General features: G+C 33.8%; 1 pseudogene; it reads left to right on the plus strand.

Annotated features, from left to right (window-relative positions):
• Positions 1-856: 856 nt before the first annotated feature.
• Positions 857-7,626, plus strand: LOC120162928 (annotated as a pseudogene).
• Positions 7,627-15,839: the final 8,213 nt, after the last annotated feature.

The following is a 15,839-nucleotide window of genomic DNA, read 5'->3' on the forward strand; positions in this document are numbered from 1 at the left end:
TATAAATTGTGCGTATTGTTGTGATCAATTATTGTTGTATCCTGCGAGACCGACGTCCAACGTTACTCAAAGTACCAAGGAGAGGACAAATATGTCTTAAGGAAACTGTTCATACATGCCTCAACAAAAAATCATTCTTCGTTTTATCTTGCTCTACTAATTAACTTCATGTCTACATTCCTCTATTTAAATTCTTTATTTATTTTTGACTGTTAGATTCAATAATAATATATTATTATTATTATTATTATTTTTATATCGGATTAACATTTTGTCTAACAACAACTATATGAGGGAACAAACAAGCAAGTACAGGAAGTAAGTTTAAGAACAAAACATGTTTAGTGAAAATGGTAAGCTAAACAGAGTTGACGGCGGGTTCTGGTCAGAGAGAAATCGATTAGATCAAGAGACAATCTCCTTGGGATAAATGAAAATATTAATGCATCGAGTAGGGGAATGTCCCATAACGATGATGATGTAGATATTGAAAGAGAAAAGAATAGACTCATTAGAGGAAGAGTTATTGTGTATTAGGCTCGATGTTTAATCGGTTGAGATGGTATATCTATAAAGAATTCAAAATCTTGAGTAGCATATCAATGAGGTAGAAGAGGCTATTACAACTAATAGACCAAAATCGATAGCTAGGCCTAGCTGGGATGACATTGTTGGGAATGATCAAACAAATAATATGCTTAATGGAAGTCCAAATAAGGTTGATCCATTCTATTCTAGGGAAATGAATAATATGGATATATGATCGTGTCGCTCGTTTTTCAGTTGGAAGGCTATCAAAAATTTTATTGAACACAGAGATAGAAGAACCAAATTTTGATTTTGATAAAATCTGGTAATGAAAGTTCCTCCAAAGGTTAAGAATTTTCTTTGGATGCTGAAGATAAATAGAGTTCCGACTAAAGATTTCCTTCGGATAAGAAGGGTGAAGCTAGATTATCCAAACGATAGTTTCCTTGGTGTGGGGTGGGTGAAGAGAGTGCTAATAATTTATTTGTAAATTGCAGATTCATTTGCTGTTTTTAAAAGAATTTTTGCATCTGGTGGAATGCAACTTAGCTCAATCCTCTTGTGATTGCTTATTTACTATATTTTTATCTTAGCACCTCTTGGTCAAGTTTGACGAGAAAACTTTGACTCATTCCAATTGTTGTTGCGTGAAGGAGCATCTGGTTAGCTCGAAATGATAAAATATTTAATGTCCAACTATGTCTATAAGTGGTTTGATATTCGTTGCAAAGATGTGAGTGTCAATAATGAGCATTGAATTGATCTTTTGATGAATGGATTTTATAGTATTGATATGACTTTCGGTAATACAAAAGGCATGATTAGAGAAATATGGTAATTGTGTTAATATGATTTTCTTCTTTTGCATGTTTGTTGAGATTATCATTCCCATGTGGTATAATAGAGTAATTGTGTATTATTAAGATCAATAAAACTTAATATTCAGAGTTATTCTTCATGCGTTGGTTCATAGCTTATGTGATAAAGTACGAATAGTAGCATCACCGAATGAGTTTCAACTTTGACTATTTATATAGTACCTTTACTTTCTCAAGTGGACATGTATAATTGTATTAACCTTTGATTTGTAAATTCTATTAAAGTTTTTACTATTTCATATTTTAGGTAAATGTCATAGTTCTAGTTAAATAACCCACAATAGTTGTTTTGGTTTATCTATGCATTTATATTTTGATACATTCTTTCGAGTTTTAAATTGTTTTAAAATGTGGAAATAATTCTATAAGTTAGTCGTTCTAATGACCAATATAATAGTTTGGATCCGTTAGATTCTTTGGAGTAAAGTTTTGGGTGTTACAAAATTGAAAATTTCAAAACCTTTTAAGGAGCTTAAAGAAAATTTCCCATATTTTTCACCCATTATAACCCTCCCCTAGCTGATTACTCTAATTCTAGAGGGACAAAAAGCATAATTTGACCTAAGTTTTGGAGTGTATAAGAAATCATCACAGTGAGTTAAATTTTCAAAGACTTTGCTTGCAGGGCAGGGAGATAGAGGGAGGGAAATGGAGTATATAAGAGGAATAATTCATCATCATTTTCCTCATTCATCCATCAATTTTATAGGAAAAAGGGTTCCAAAATCCAATTCACATATTTGGCCTTGATAGTATTATTGGGGGCCAACTTAGTGTGTGAAGCCACCTCCCGCACTAGTCTTGAAGATGCATCAATGTACGAGAGGCATCGACAATGGATGTCCCAATTTGGATGAGTTTACAGTGACAACAATGAGAGGAAAAAGCGTTTCAACATTTTCAAACAAAAGGTGGAGCTCATTGACTCTTTCAACAACGCCAATAACAAGCCTTACAAGCTTGCTGTCAATCAGTTCGTAGATATAACAAATGAAGAGTTCACTGCTTCTCGAAATGGGTTCAAGGGCCATATGTGTTCCAACAAGGCTACTACTTTCAAATACGAAAACATCACCGTATTGCCTTCTTCTGTGGATTGGAGAAACAAAGGGGCTGTGACACCTATCAAAGACCAAGGCCAATGCGGTCTGCTCTAATCTAAAATATTAACCATTGTTTTGATTTTGCTAATGTTCTAATTGTGTTGATCTAATTCACAGGATGTTGTTGGGCGTTTTCAGCTGTGGCAGCCATGGAAGGGTGTTAGAAGTTAAATTTGTCATTTTCTGTTTTAATTATAACTAATTGTCAGTTAGTTAGTTAGATTAAAACTGTATATATACTTGTATTATACTCATTCTAATATAAGCAGAATTATTCAATCTCAGTTTTTTCTAATTTTCAACATGCTATCAGTTTCCAGGCAGTTCCTTCCTGGGTTCTCTGTTTGGCCCATTTCTCACTAAAACGTTTTGGCCCGTATCCCTTCAGCAGCAGCATCTTTTTCATTCCAGCAGATTTCTCATTTCGTTTCTTTTCCCCAAATCTTTTTCTTTTAGGGTTCATGGCGATCACACTTGATCTAAATCACCCACTCTTCTTGCATCCTTCTGATACACCTGGTGTTCAATTGGTGTCTCTTCAGCTCACTGGCGTTGAAAATTATAGTCTCTGGAGCCGTTCCATGTGCATCGCTCTTCTGGCCAAGAACAAGCTTGGCTTTATCGATGGAAGCTGTCGACGAAATGATTATGCCGGTCCAATGCAGTCTCAATGGGAGCGTTGCAACGCTCTTGTACTCTCATGGATCCTAAATTGTGTCAGCAACGATCTCTCTGTTGGCATCGTTTTTGCCTCGACCGTAGAATCTGTTTGGAAGGACCTTACGGAGCGCTTTGACAAGATCGATGGTTCTAGGGTTTTTTATTTACATCGGTCGATTGCTACCCTCGTTAAGGTGACTCATCTGTATCCGTTTATTTCACTCGTCTCAAGCTCCTTTGGGATGAATACACTGATCTTGTCCCCTTCACTTCCTGCAATTGTGACGCTGCACAACAAAATTTAGTGCATGTGGCTCAACAACGTCTTTTTCAATTTCCGATGGGCCTCAATGAGACCTACTCTGCGATTCGGAGTCTGATCCTTATCATGAAGCCCCTTCCTACCGTCAATCAGGCATATTCCATGATAACTCAAGAGGAATTAGATCGAATTCAGTTGTCTGCTACACCTCTTGAAACTTCTGTTATGTTCACGGCCACTTCCAAAGGGAATGAACGAAGGCATTTCAATGGGACGTGTGATTACTGTAAGATCAAGGGACACAGCCGTGATCGATGTTATCGACTCATTGGTTTTCCACCAGACTTCAAGTTCAACAGAAAGAAGCCTCCTCCAGTTTCTATGACAGCCAATTCTGTACACACTGTGGATGGAGAGTCTGAGAATGCTTTGACGGTTTCCTCTCTTGTATCAGCTGTTCCCACCTTTACTTCTGAGTAATACAATCAGATTTTGCATCTATTGAACAAAAGCTCCACCGTAGATTCCAGAGTGAATCTTGCAGGTACTGTTGCCTGTAGTTTACCTGCTTCCAGTACTGCTTGCATTCGTTGGATAGTTGATACTGGTGCTACTGACCACATTGTGTCTGATTTCAAGGGTTTGCAATTTCCAATTTTATGTTCTGCCCATCGTTATGTTCATCTTCCTAATGGTCAAACTGAACTTGTGTCTCATATAGGGTCTCATAGGTTAACATCTGATCTGGTTTTGTCTAATGTTTTGTTTGTTCCCAGTTTTGCTCACAACTTACTTTATGTTTCTCAGCTTGTCAAAGATCATGCCTGTATTTTTTCCTTTCATCCTGACATTTGTATCTTGCAGGATCTTTACAGTGGCATGATCAAGGGGATTGGTAGAAAGCTTAATGGCCTTTATATTTTTGAGTCTACTAAAGGAGCTACTGGTTTGATTTCTAATTCTTTGATTGGTTCTGGGGTTAATTCTTGTTTTCATCATGTACCTACTGTTTCTGATTTCAATAAAATTAGTCTTTGGCATGCTAGATTTGGGCATGCATCTGCTTCTTCTATGAAAAAATTGTCCTCTTATGTTTCTGATAAATTTGATATAAAGTCTATTCATACTTGCAGTGTGTGTCCTTTAGCAAAACAGACCAGATTACCATTTCATCTCAGTACTACTAGGTTATCAAAACCTTTTGAATTAATTCATATAGATTTATGGGGTCCTTATAGGATATCTACTCATAGTGGTCATAGGTTTTTCTTGACTATTGTTGATGATTGCACTAGAATGACTTGGGTCTATCTCTTAAGGCTTAAAAACGATGTCTATTCTGAAAGTTTTTGGTTGCTTATGTTATGCTACTGTTCCTAAACAAACTGATAAGTTTGCTCCTAGAGCTTTGCCTTCTGTTTTTATGGGATACTCAAACACTCAAAAAGGCTATCTCTTGTTTGATCTTACCTCTAAGAAATTTTTTGTCAATAGGAATGTTATTTTTCATGAACAGGTATTTCCCTTTCACTTTCCTGTTCAAAGTGATTCTTTCTTTTCTTCTACTCATTTCATTCATGATTCTGAATTTTTAGACATCTCTTTTGGGCAACAACTTGTTCCTGTTGCTTCATCTGATTCTTCTTCCAGTTTTGAATCTAGGCAATCATCACAACAGCTAGAAAATCCTATAGGTCCAGTAGCTCCAGTCTTGGTTAGGAAATCTACTAGGGTTTCTAAACAACCTCAATGGTTAACTGATTTCATTTGTAATTCTATTTCTACTTCCAACTATCCCATTTCAGATTATATTTCCTATCAGCATCTTCCTTTTGGTACACAATCCTTTGTTTCTTCTATTTCAAAATCTGTTGAACCTACATCCTATCATGAGGAAATTCAACATCCAGAGTGGGTACATGCTATGAAAGATGAAATTCTTCCCTTGAAACAAATAAAACTTGGTCAGTTGTATCTTTACCTCCTGGAAAAGTCCCTATTGGCTGCAAATGGGTCTATAGGATTAAATAAAATGCTGCTGGTACTATAGAAAGGTTTAAGGCCAGGTTGGTAGCCAAAGACTATAGTCAGAAGTAGGGTGTAGACTATGTGGATACCTTCTCACCAGTGGTTAAGTTGGTCACTGTTCATTTTCTCCTTGCCATTGCTTATGTTTTTGATTGGCCTCTGTTTCAGCTTGATGTGTATAATGCTTTTTTACAAGGAGATTTGTCTGAGGAAGTGTTTATGGAACTTCCTCCTGGTTTTTGCAGTCAGGGGGAGAATATGGTATGTAGACTGCAAAAATCCCTTTATGGTTTGAAACAAGCATCTAGGCAGTGGAATTTGAAGTTAACTGAGGCTCTTTTAGGGGTTGGTTATGAACAAAGTAAGTTTGATTATTCTTTGTTCACATTGAGAAAGGATAAAAAGATTGTAGTTTTGCTGATTTATGTTGATGACTTGTTGATCACTGGCAATGATAATTGTTTGATTGATGATTTGAAGAGTCTTTTGAACAAGAAATTTAAAATGAAAGATCTTGGTGAACTAAAGTATTTTTTGGGTCTTGAGATTATGAGATCAAAAGAAGGAATTCTAGTTAATCAACGTAAGTATGCACTTGAGTTGATTGAGGAAATAGGAATGAGTGGTTCAAAACCAGCAAAAACACCTCTTGAATAGAACATTAGGCTTACTACTACAGAATATGATAAGTTGTGCACACCAGGGAGTAATAAAGTAGATGAATTGTTAGTTGACAAGAGTGTTTATTAAAGACTTATTGGAAGACTCATTTACCTCACACATACTAGACCTGATATAACCTTTGTTGTACATTACTTGAGCCAATTTATGCAACTGCCTAAGGAATCTCACTTGTTTTCTGCTTTGAGGATAGTGAGGTACATTAAAAAGAATCCAGGTCAAGGGATATTGATGAATTCAAACAGCAGCAATGAACTTGAAGCATATTGTGATTCAGATTGGGCTGCGTGTCCTATCACGAGATGGTATGTTTCTGGTTTTTTCATCAAGTTTGGAAGTTCTCTGATTTCATGGAAATCTAAGAAGCAAAATATTATAGCCAGATCATCTGCTGAAGCATAATATAGAAGCATGGCTGTTGCATCAACAGAATTGACTTGGTTAAATGGTTTGGCCAACGAGCTTGGGTTGGAAAGAAAATATCCGATCAAGCTATATTGTGATAACAAGGCTGCTCTTGCAAATCCAGTTTATCATGAGCGCACAAAGCATATAGAGATTGACTGCCACTTTGTAAGAGAGAAAATACAAGAAGGGCTTATCAAGACAGAATTTGTGTCTTCTTCAGAACAATTAGCAGATATATTTACTAAATCTCTTGGTGTTCAACAAATGAATATCTTGTATCCAAGTTTGGTGTAAAAGATATCTTTTACTCTCTAACTTGAGGGGGAGTATTAGAAGTTAAATTTGTTATTTTCTGTTTTAATTATAACTAATTGTCAGTTAGTTAGTTAGATTAAAACTGTATATATACTTGTATTATACTCATTCTAATATAAGCAGAATTATTCAATCTCAGTTTTTTCTAATTTTCAACAAAGGGGTTACTAAGCTAACAAAAGGTACGTTGATTTCCTTGTCTGAGCAAGAACTGGTCGACTGCAACACCAAAGGTGAGGATCAAGGCTGCCAAGGTGGTTTAATGGACGATGCCTTCCAGTTCATCCTAAAGAATAAAGGCCTAACAATCGAATCCAACTACCCATACAAGGGAGTTGATGGAACTTGCAATACCAACGAAGAAGCCAACCATGCAGCTACCATAAATGGCTTCCAAGATATGCCCGCCAATAGTGAAGATGCACTGCAGAAGGCCGTTGCGAACCAACCCGTTTCGGTTGCCATCGATGCCGGGGGGTTCGACTTCTAGTTCTACTCCAGTGGTGTATTTACGGGATCCTGTGACACGCAACTCGATCACGGAGTGACCGCCGTTGGATATGGAGAGGATGACGATGGGACTAAGTATTGGTTGGTGAAGAACTCGTAGGGCAGTAGCTGGGGTGAACAAGGGTACATTAGGATGCAAAGGGATGTTGATGCAAAGGAAGGTCTTTGTGGCATAGCAATACAAGCATCCTACCCCACGGCATAAACAAAACTTACGCTATATATATCGCCCATTCCTATCCTCATATCATATATATGAAGTACTGCATCTAAAATTTCAAACTAAATAATTACTTGTTAAATTGAAAATTAGTTTCTTTCAAATTGAGTAAATTACACAATTAGTACAAAATTCGTGTAAGCTTTCCTCTTTGTCATCCAACCCTAAAAAAATCAAATATCATAACTCCACCCTTAACTATCCCTTAACGAAATTATGACGAGACACATTAGCTTAAGGAAAGATTCATACATCTTTACTATCAATATCGTGGTTATCATATAAACACTATATAATATAAAATACTCATTAAAACAAGGAAACAAACAAAAATCCAAAGGGACAAGCCATCTCTTTGTCATTTTTACATGTATTTTTACCTGACATTAACTATAATATGAGATATATAGAATATGTTGTAACACCTGTACTAAATATGAGAATAAAACTGATGCACCATCAAATGAAAATGATATTTCTCCTTTTATCACAATTAAGTATTACTTGTCTTGATGAATTAACAAGCAAAGAAAAAAAGGGGAAAACCATACTAGTTTATGTGTAACTATAATCTAATGGAGCACCGTGAGTGTTCTAAGAGAGGAACAATCACTCTGCACATGAGTAACTTATCGCCGAGAGGAACTGGTTTGCGCAAAACTTTTTTGTAGACGGGTTGTGGTGGATTCAGTTGTAGTAAAAAAGTTGGATAGAAAAGGAAAGCAATTTGGTTTTGTGAGATTCTCCAACAAACAAGATGCCTTTAGAGCCACTGAAAGATTGAATGGGTTCAGCTTGAATGGTCTTATTTGTCTCGTTCGCAATGTTAAAGGGAGGAACATCCCATTGGAGGAAAATCCAGAATAACATGAAAGAAAGTAACGATCAACCGGAGGAATAATAAGGTATAACAACAGACACCCAAAAAAATGGAGGAAACCAATTATGGAAATAGTCATTTAGGAATGTGGAATAGTATAAAAATGATATTGGAGATCAAAGTAATCTGAACAGGAAGGCTTCGAAAAAATTCCAGGGTCACGTATAGAAAGAGACCTTGTGAAGGATGAATAAGTGTCTAATCGGCACAATGGCGACTGTATGTGGTCCTGATAGTGTGATGGAGAGGTTACATAGATGGGGTCTTGGAGAACCAAAGATAAAAAGTACGGGAGGCCGATGGTTCTTGTTTGAGATTCTTGACGACGAGCTTTTCAGGTTACTTGAGGAGCAGTATTGAATTACTCGAGGAAATCTTCTTGAAGATGGAAAAATTGTTGGAATCGTTTTAGCTACCTGAAAGAATAACATGGGGATATGCATTGTTGAAATTATGTGACCTTAAAAATGATTACTGAACTGTAGGGATATGCAATAGTGTTAGGAGAAAATGCAAATCAATCACATAGGTGTGATAAGGTATCTATTTTAGTCAACACCTTAAAGGGGTATTTATAGTCTTTTTAAAGCCCTAAAGATAACAAATAAATAAAATAAAAATAAATCCTAAGATAATAGAATTAAAAATAAAAACAACCCCAAAGTATTTTAAATTTCAAATAATTCCAACATAATCTTCTGAAATTCTTCTAGAAACTGCCGACTAGATTGTCTTCTTGAAACTCTTGCTGATTGGATTGCCAGAATCTACCACGTCAGACATCGTCATGCCCATGTCTTCAGCCATGATTCCAAAAAAAAAGCTGCATACTTTTCTCTTTTAGTGTTGTTTTCTTGAAATTACAAACCAACACAGAATTGAATAAAACAACAAAAATCATCAGTATCAAAAAGAAAACAAAGAGTATTTAACAACAAAATAGTGACAAAATAAAGCATTCATCAAATTCTCCGTGACTTATTCAATGTTTGTCCTCACTCATGTGTAAATCAAATATCAAACTCTCATGTTGCCTTCTTTCATCCCACAATGTAACCCAGAAAACCAAATTAGTCAAATAACAAACGCCACAAAAAGCAGCACTGAAACAAACGCCACAAAAAGCACCACTGAAACAAACGTCGCAAATGGTAGCGGTGTTTGTCGTTTACGAACGCAACTAAAGGTTACGTTTTTTAGCGGCATTTTTAACAAACGTCACTAAAGGTTATGATATTTAGCGGCATTTTTTCCAAACACCGCTTTTTATATTTTCTTTTGTGAGGTTTTGTCCCAAAAACGCCACTAAATGTTATGACATATAATGGCGTTTGTTCCGAAAAACGCCGCTATATGTTATGTCATATAGTGGCTTTTGTGAATGTAAAACGTCGCTATTGACTTCGTATATTGTGACGTTTTCTATATAAACGCCGCAAAAGATCTAGAATTTTAGTGCGTTTTTCAAAAACGTCGGTATTGACTGTGTATTTAGTGGCATTTTTTTATACAATTAAAACTAATTTTTCAAATACTATTTTCTACTCTTTTATTATCCTAATTTAACCTGTAGCATTATCCAATAAACTAGACATCCGTAATAACAAACTTCAAATCCATAACAAGAAACTTAAAATCCATAATAATAAATTAAAGTTTACATTAACATAAAATGTAATGTAGTTCAACATTGTTAACTAGAATAAACAACAGTAAAAACGACCCATCATGAAATTAACACATAGTAAAAACAACATCTAAATAACACACATTGGAGTGGCATCCGCATCTTATTAACAGCAAATCCAATATCAACAAATTCTTATATTTCAAACAAAATAATCACAGGAAATCAAGGAATTGAAAAATGATCATTAAACTTAATAGGAAATCTAAATTCAAATGGATAATCTTTAAACATACCTTTTCACAAATTCCTTCTTTTTTGTAAATGAAATACTTTCATTTACCTGTTCAATGCTCATCACCTCACCAAGCTTACATTTTAGTAAATTTGAAGAATCTAGAAATGCAGCACACTTTTCCATCCCAGAAATAAGCAACAAGTGCTCAACCTTTTCTCTCAGACATTCCATCAAAACGAAGCCCGAAAGTTAATAAAATTGAAATCATAATTTAAGAATCAAGTTTAACTATACCATTCTAAAGAAATAATATGCAAAAACTGGAGCTTGATGTAATTGATTCATAACACAACACAGAAACTTCATGTCTTAGGAGCCTAACAGAGAACAGATTCATGACGGATAATACAGAAAGTTCTAGTACATGACCTCCTATGTTCTCACCAAATGTTGGTTCAAACCACAAATCACCTCCGGCAAAAGGTAATTCTCTATACTACGGAAACCCAAAACAATTTTCACAAAAACAAAAAGGGGTTCTTAGCATGATAACAGAAAAATGTATCAAATTGAGGTTTAGTGTACGGTATCTTAAAATGCTACTAACCACTCATGGACATGCAAGCAAACCAATGACACTGAGAAACTACAAACTTAAATTTCCTCTGAAATGTGTTAAATTTAGCAACAGTAAAACTGCAGGAATAACATGACATCCATTATCTTTCATTCACAATACAACTTACATTAGCTAATAGTAGAAACAACCCAATCTACCATGATAATTCAAAAATCCAATGTTCTCAAAATTGCTTCGTAAAAATAAAGAAATAAGAAACAACCCAAGATACCATGATAATTCAATAGGTAAGAAAAAAGCCTAAAAAGAAAGTAGAGGAACCGAACACCCCCACCACCATTTTCTTTTATCTTGTTTGTCTTGTTTGAAAGCCAACAAAATAAGCTTCGATTACTCCCACCCATCCCACCAACGCCCTTTCGTTATTTCACATTCTCCATCTCAACAAAAACAAACCAACCCAAAATCAAGGTTTCAACTTCAGCCCATGAAACGAAGTTCCCCAATTGCTCAGTTCCCCAATTGCTTAGTTCCCCTAACTAAAAATGAAGAAAATAAAAGAAGAAGAAACATGGTTGCTGATTTTATATGAAAAAATGTTGTATGAGGTCTTGAAACACGTTGAAACGATGACTCTAGCAATGACACCATGCGTTAGCAAACAGTGGCTCAAATTCGCCAGAGACGAGCGTATCTGGGAGTTGATATGTACTAGGCATTGGGCTAATATCAGTTGTGGAACCTAACAACTTAGATTCGTCGTTTTACCTCTCGATGGTTTCCAACGTCTCCACTCCCATTACCTCTGGCCGCTTTCCAAGCTGCTTCAGCTTCGAGGTTATTTTTTTTTCTCTTCTCTTTAATTAGGGTTGGTTTGTTTCACTGAAAATATTTTTTAGAAAACATTTTTCGTAAAATGAATTACATGTTCTGAAAAATAATTTTTGAAAAATATTTTATGGAGTTTGAAAGTTGTTGTGTAAACCATTTTTCATTAGTTGATAAATTTTTTAGAAATTATTTGTTGTAAATATAAAATATAATAAATAATATTATTTATTATAAAAACATAAAATTATTATTTTCAAAATATTAGAATAATTTATTTAATACTATTTATTACAATATTATTAATAAAATATTATTTCTATAATTTTATAAATAAAAATATTAACTCTCGTATATTCTATTAAAATAAAAATAAGATAAATTATATTGAATATCTATAAAAATAAAAATATTATATTATATTTTAAAATTATTAATAAATATATTTTAAGGAATTTTTATAATATTAATAACTATTATATTAATATTAAATACATAAATAAAAGTATTCACTATTAATAATTCAATAATATAATTTTAAGAAATTAATAAATAATATAAATTTTATTAATAATTTTTTATATATTATTAAAATAAGAATATAATAGTATCATATATTATTATAATATAATTGAGTATATTATTGTAATAATATTATTATTATATTATATTATTAAAAACATTAATAAATATATTTTAATTATGTTAATAATTAATATTTTTATTAAAATGATACTAAAAATATCATATTAATATTAAATTTATAAAATAATATTATTTTGTTTATTTATGCTTTGAAGTGGAAAGTTTGGAAAATGACTTACGAAAAATTAAACCGTAAGTCATTTTCCAAGAAATGCAAAAGAAATTCTGTTGACCAGGAAAATGTTTTACATTGACCAATCTGTTTTCCTCTAACCAAAGATTGAAAAGTGAGGAAAACGTGTTCCAGAAAATGTTTTACGTGAAACAAACGGACCCTTAGTATTATAAGAAAATGAATTTCACAGACAAATAATTCCCAAAATTTCACATTTGATCAAAGTATTAAGATCCAAAACATTTTAAAAAGAAATGAAATCATTAAATAAGCGAGTGAGAAGAAATGGTTAAAAACCATATTGGAGGAGATGATGGTGGAGAGGTGGCCGCGATAGGGAAGGTTGGATAAAAACTTAGAGGCGCCAAATGTTGTTTGATGATGATCGAATGACTAAGAAGAAAAGTCCTCCTTTGGAGAAGAAGCAGCAAATGAGTTTGGGTAAATGACGGGAATGAAATAATAGGTAAAGGGGAAAAAATGAAAAAGGGTTAAAGGGGCGAGTTTGGGTAAACGATGGGAATGGAAAAAAATAGGTCAAGGGGAAAAATGAAAAAGGGTTAAAGGGCGCGAGACTTAGAAATTGTAAACTTATGGCATTTGTAAACATAAACGCCACTAAAGTACGATTCTATAGCGACGTTTGTATAAAAACTCCACTAATGTACGAGTCTATAGCGACATTTATATAAAAATGCCACTAAATTATGAGTCTTTAGCGGCGTTTGTATACAATCGCCACTAATTTACTGATAAATTGCGGCGTTTATTCAAAAAATGCCATTACAATATGAATATCTTACAGTGTTTTTTCAAAAATGCCATTATATATGTTTCCTATTACGGAGTTTGTATAAAAATGCCACTAAATTACGAGTCTTTACTGACATTTGTATAAAAACGACACTAATGTACGAGTCTTTTGCGGCGTTTATATAGAAACGCCACTAAAGTACTTGTCTATAGTGATTTTTTATAAAAAGTCACAAAAGTTCGAGTCTTTGCCGGCGTTTTTGCTTAAAACACCACGATATGCATAAAATTAGTGTGTTTCTATCAAAACGTCGCGAAATTTGTTATTTTGTGGCTTTTGTTCTAAAAATACGGTTATAAACTCATTTTGCTGTAGTGAGTATAAAAATGATATTAGAGATCAAAGCAATCTGAACAGGAAGGCTTCAAAAAGAATCTAGGGTCACTTTAGAACATGTGCAGCCTTAGATGCCTCGGAATAACCCATGGACATTTTGGCACCCAAGAAAGCCTGAAAGCACTAAACGAAAGGACTTAGTTAAGCCACAAATCCTAGAGACAACCTTGAGACACAATTCACAATGTTAAATCTGGAAAACAATTAGGAAGTTCCTTTCAAATTTGTTCTTTCCGGTGATAGAGAAAGACAAGATTGTGTTCGACTGATCATTACAGTTGTGCTTATTGTTGTGATCGTTTGTTGTTGTATCATGGGAGAACGATGTCTAGCGTTACTCAAAGCACCTAGGAGAGGACGAATTTGTCTTAAGGAAACTGTTCATCCATGCTTCAACAAAAAATTCTTCTTCGGTTTATCTTACTCTATTCATTCGACTTCGTGTCTATATTTGAGTAAACAAATCATGTTCCTCTATTTTGATTCTTTACTTAGTTTTGTTCATTCGATTGAATAATAATATATGCTTATTATTATTATTATTATTATTATTATTATTATTATTATTATTATTATATCTCGGGTTAATATTTTATCTAACAATATTAAGATAGATTATACGATTTTTTTATTCTAATCCAAGATATATGAGCGAATGATTTATTAAATCAAAATAAACTAGATATTCCAATGTTATGTCGAGTCTACGAGCGACATCATTGAAACCAACCTTGAAGACCTAGGTCGAGTGAATTGGCAGAACTTCTAGTTTACATGGATAACTTACGTGGAAAACTTGCAAATGATATTGCTTTTGCATGAATCACTAAATTGCGAAGGCATATGTGTTTATGTTCAATAACCCTTGTGCAATGATAAGACACGTTAGTATACCTTTGCAGGTTGCATGTCAAATTATACTCTAAAAGTAATTTTCAATTTGCATCCCGTGCAGAATTTTTTTTAATTGTTTCGCCTGTTGATGGTTAAATACTTGATGATTCGATGATAAGGTACATATGAAACCTTTTGCAAAACCTTTTCAGGTTTAGGATGAAACATAAAGCAAGTCTCAATATTAAGGACAAGCCTTGGTGTAACTTGATAAAGCTCGTATGTTTTATTTTCCGGTAATGAAAGGTGACTTTCGACCAAGAAATCGAAAAGGTATGCTTATCCATTCAATAACTTTTATAATATTTATACATTGAGATTATACTACTATTTTGGGTTTTAATTCCATTGTTATCTCGGATTTTAGTTTTACTAAATCCTGACGTTTAACGGATTCAACAGAATATTGTTGATTGTGAATTTTTGTTTTGGATTTTAGTTTACTAAATTTTTGCTATTTAATAGAAATTATTCAATTGTTAAATTTTAGTTTTTGACTAAAATTCATTGCGATAAATAAGGTACTGAAACAAAATTGTGACTTCGAATCAAAATACAACAGTTTCCGGTGGTCGAGTGCTACAACGAGAAGTATTTGAAATTCTATGAATATGATTTTAAGACATGACAACATAAGATGTTGTTATATTTGATCATGTTGAATATGTTAACTGAAGTTATCATTAACCCCAAAAGCAATTTTGCAAGTTAGAGTGCAATTTGCCTCGTCTTATGCATATTGGAGGGTGAATCTACAATTTAAAAGTTCAGGTGGCTCTGCAAATTCTAATGGTATATCCCCACTTATTGAAGATTATATATTACAAGGGAAAGGGCATCCAACGTGAAAGGCTCCCAGGCGGTCAACTGATATGTACATTCATGCTCCAATCATTAATGAAGTGAGTTTTTTTTCCTCACTAATTTTGAATTAAAATTTCTAGAATATGTTTAATGCATTTTGCATGATTCTTGGACATGGAGCAACGTAAACCATTGTTTAATTAGATAACTTTGTTCATGAAAAATCATAGTTGTTTAACGTCGATCATTGTGATATAACTGTTATATAGTTTTCGACTTCTAAAGCAAACTTAATTAGTGAACGTTGGTCGTGGTAACAAAGAATCAAACTAGCTGATGCTTTGATCAAAATATGGTCAAATATATGATGATCCTCCTATTATTAGAGAGGATGAGAAAACGTTGTTTCCATATCCACCGTTGTT

The sequence above is a fragment of the Hibiscus syriacus genome, unplaced genomic scaffold (genome assembly GCF_006381635.1).
Source record: "Hibiscus syriacus cultivar Baekdansim isolate YM2019G1 unplaced genomic scaffold, ASM638163v2 tig00111410_pilon, whole genome shotgun sequence".
NCBI classification, from domain to species: Eukaryota; Viridiplantae; Streptophyta; class Magnoliopsida; order Malvales; family Malvaceae; genus Hibiscus; species Hibiscus syriacus.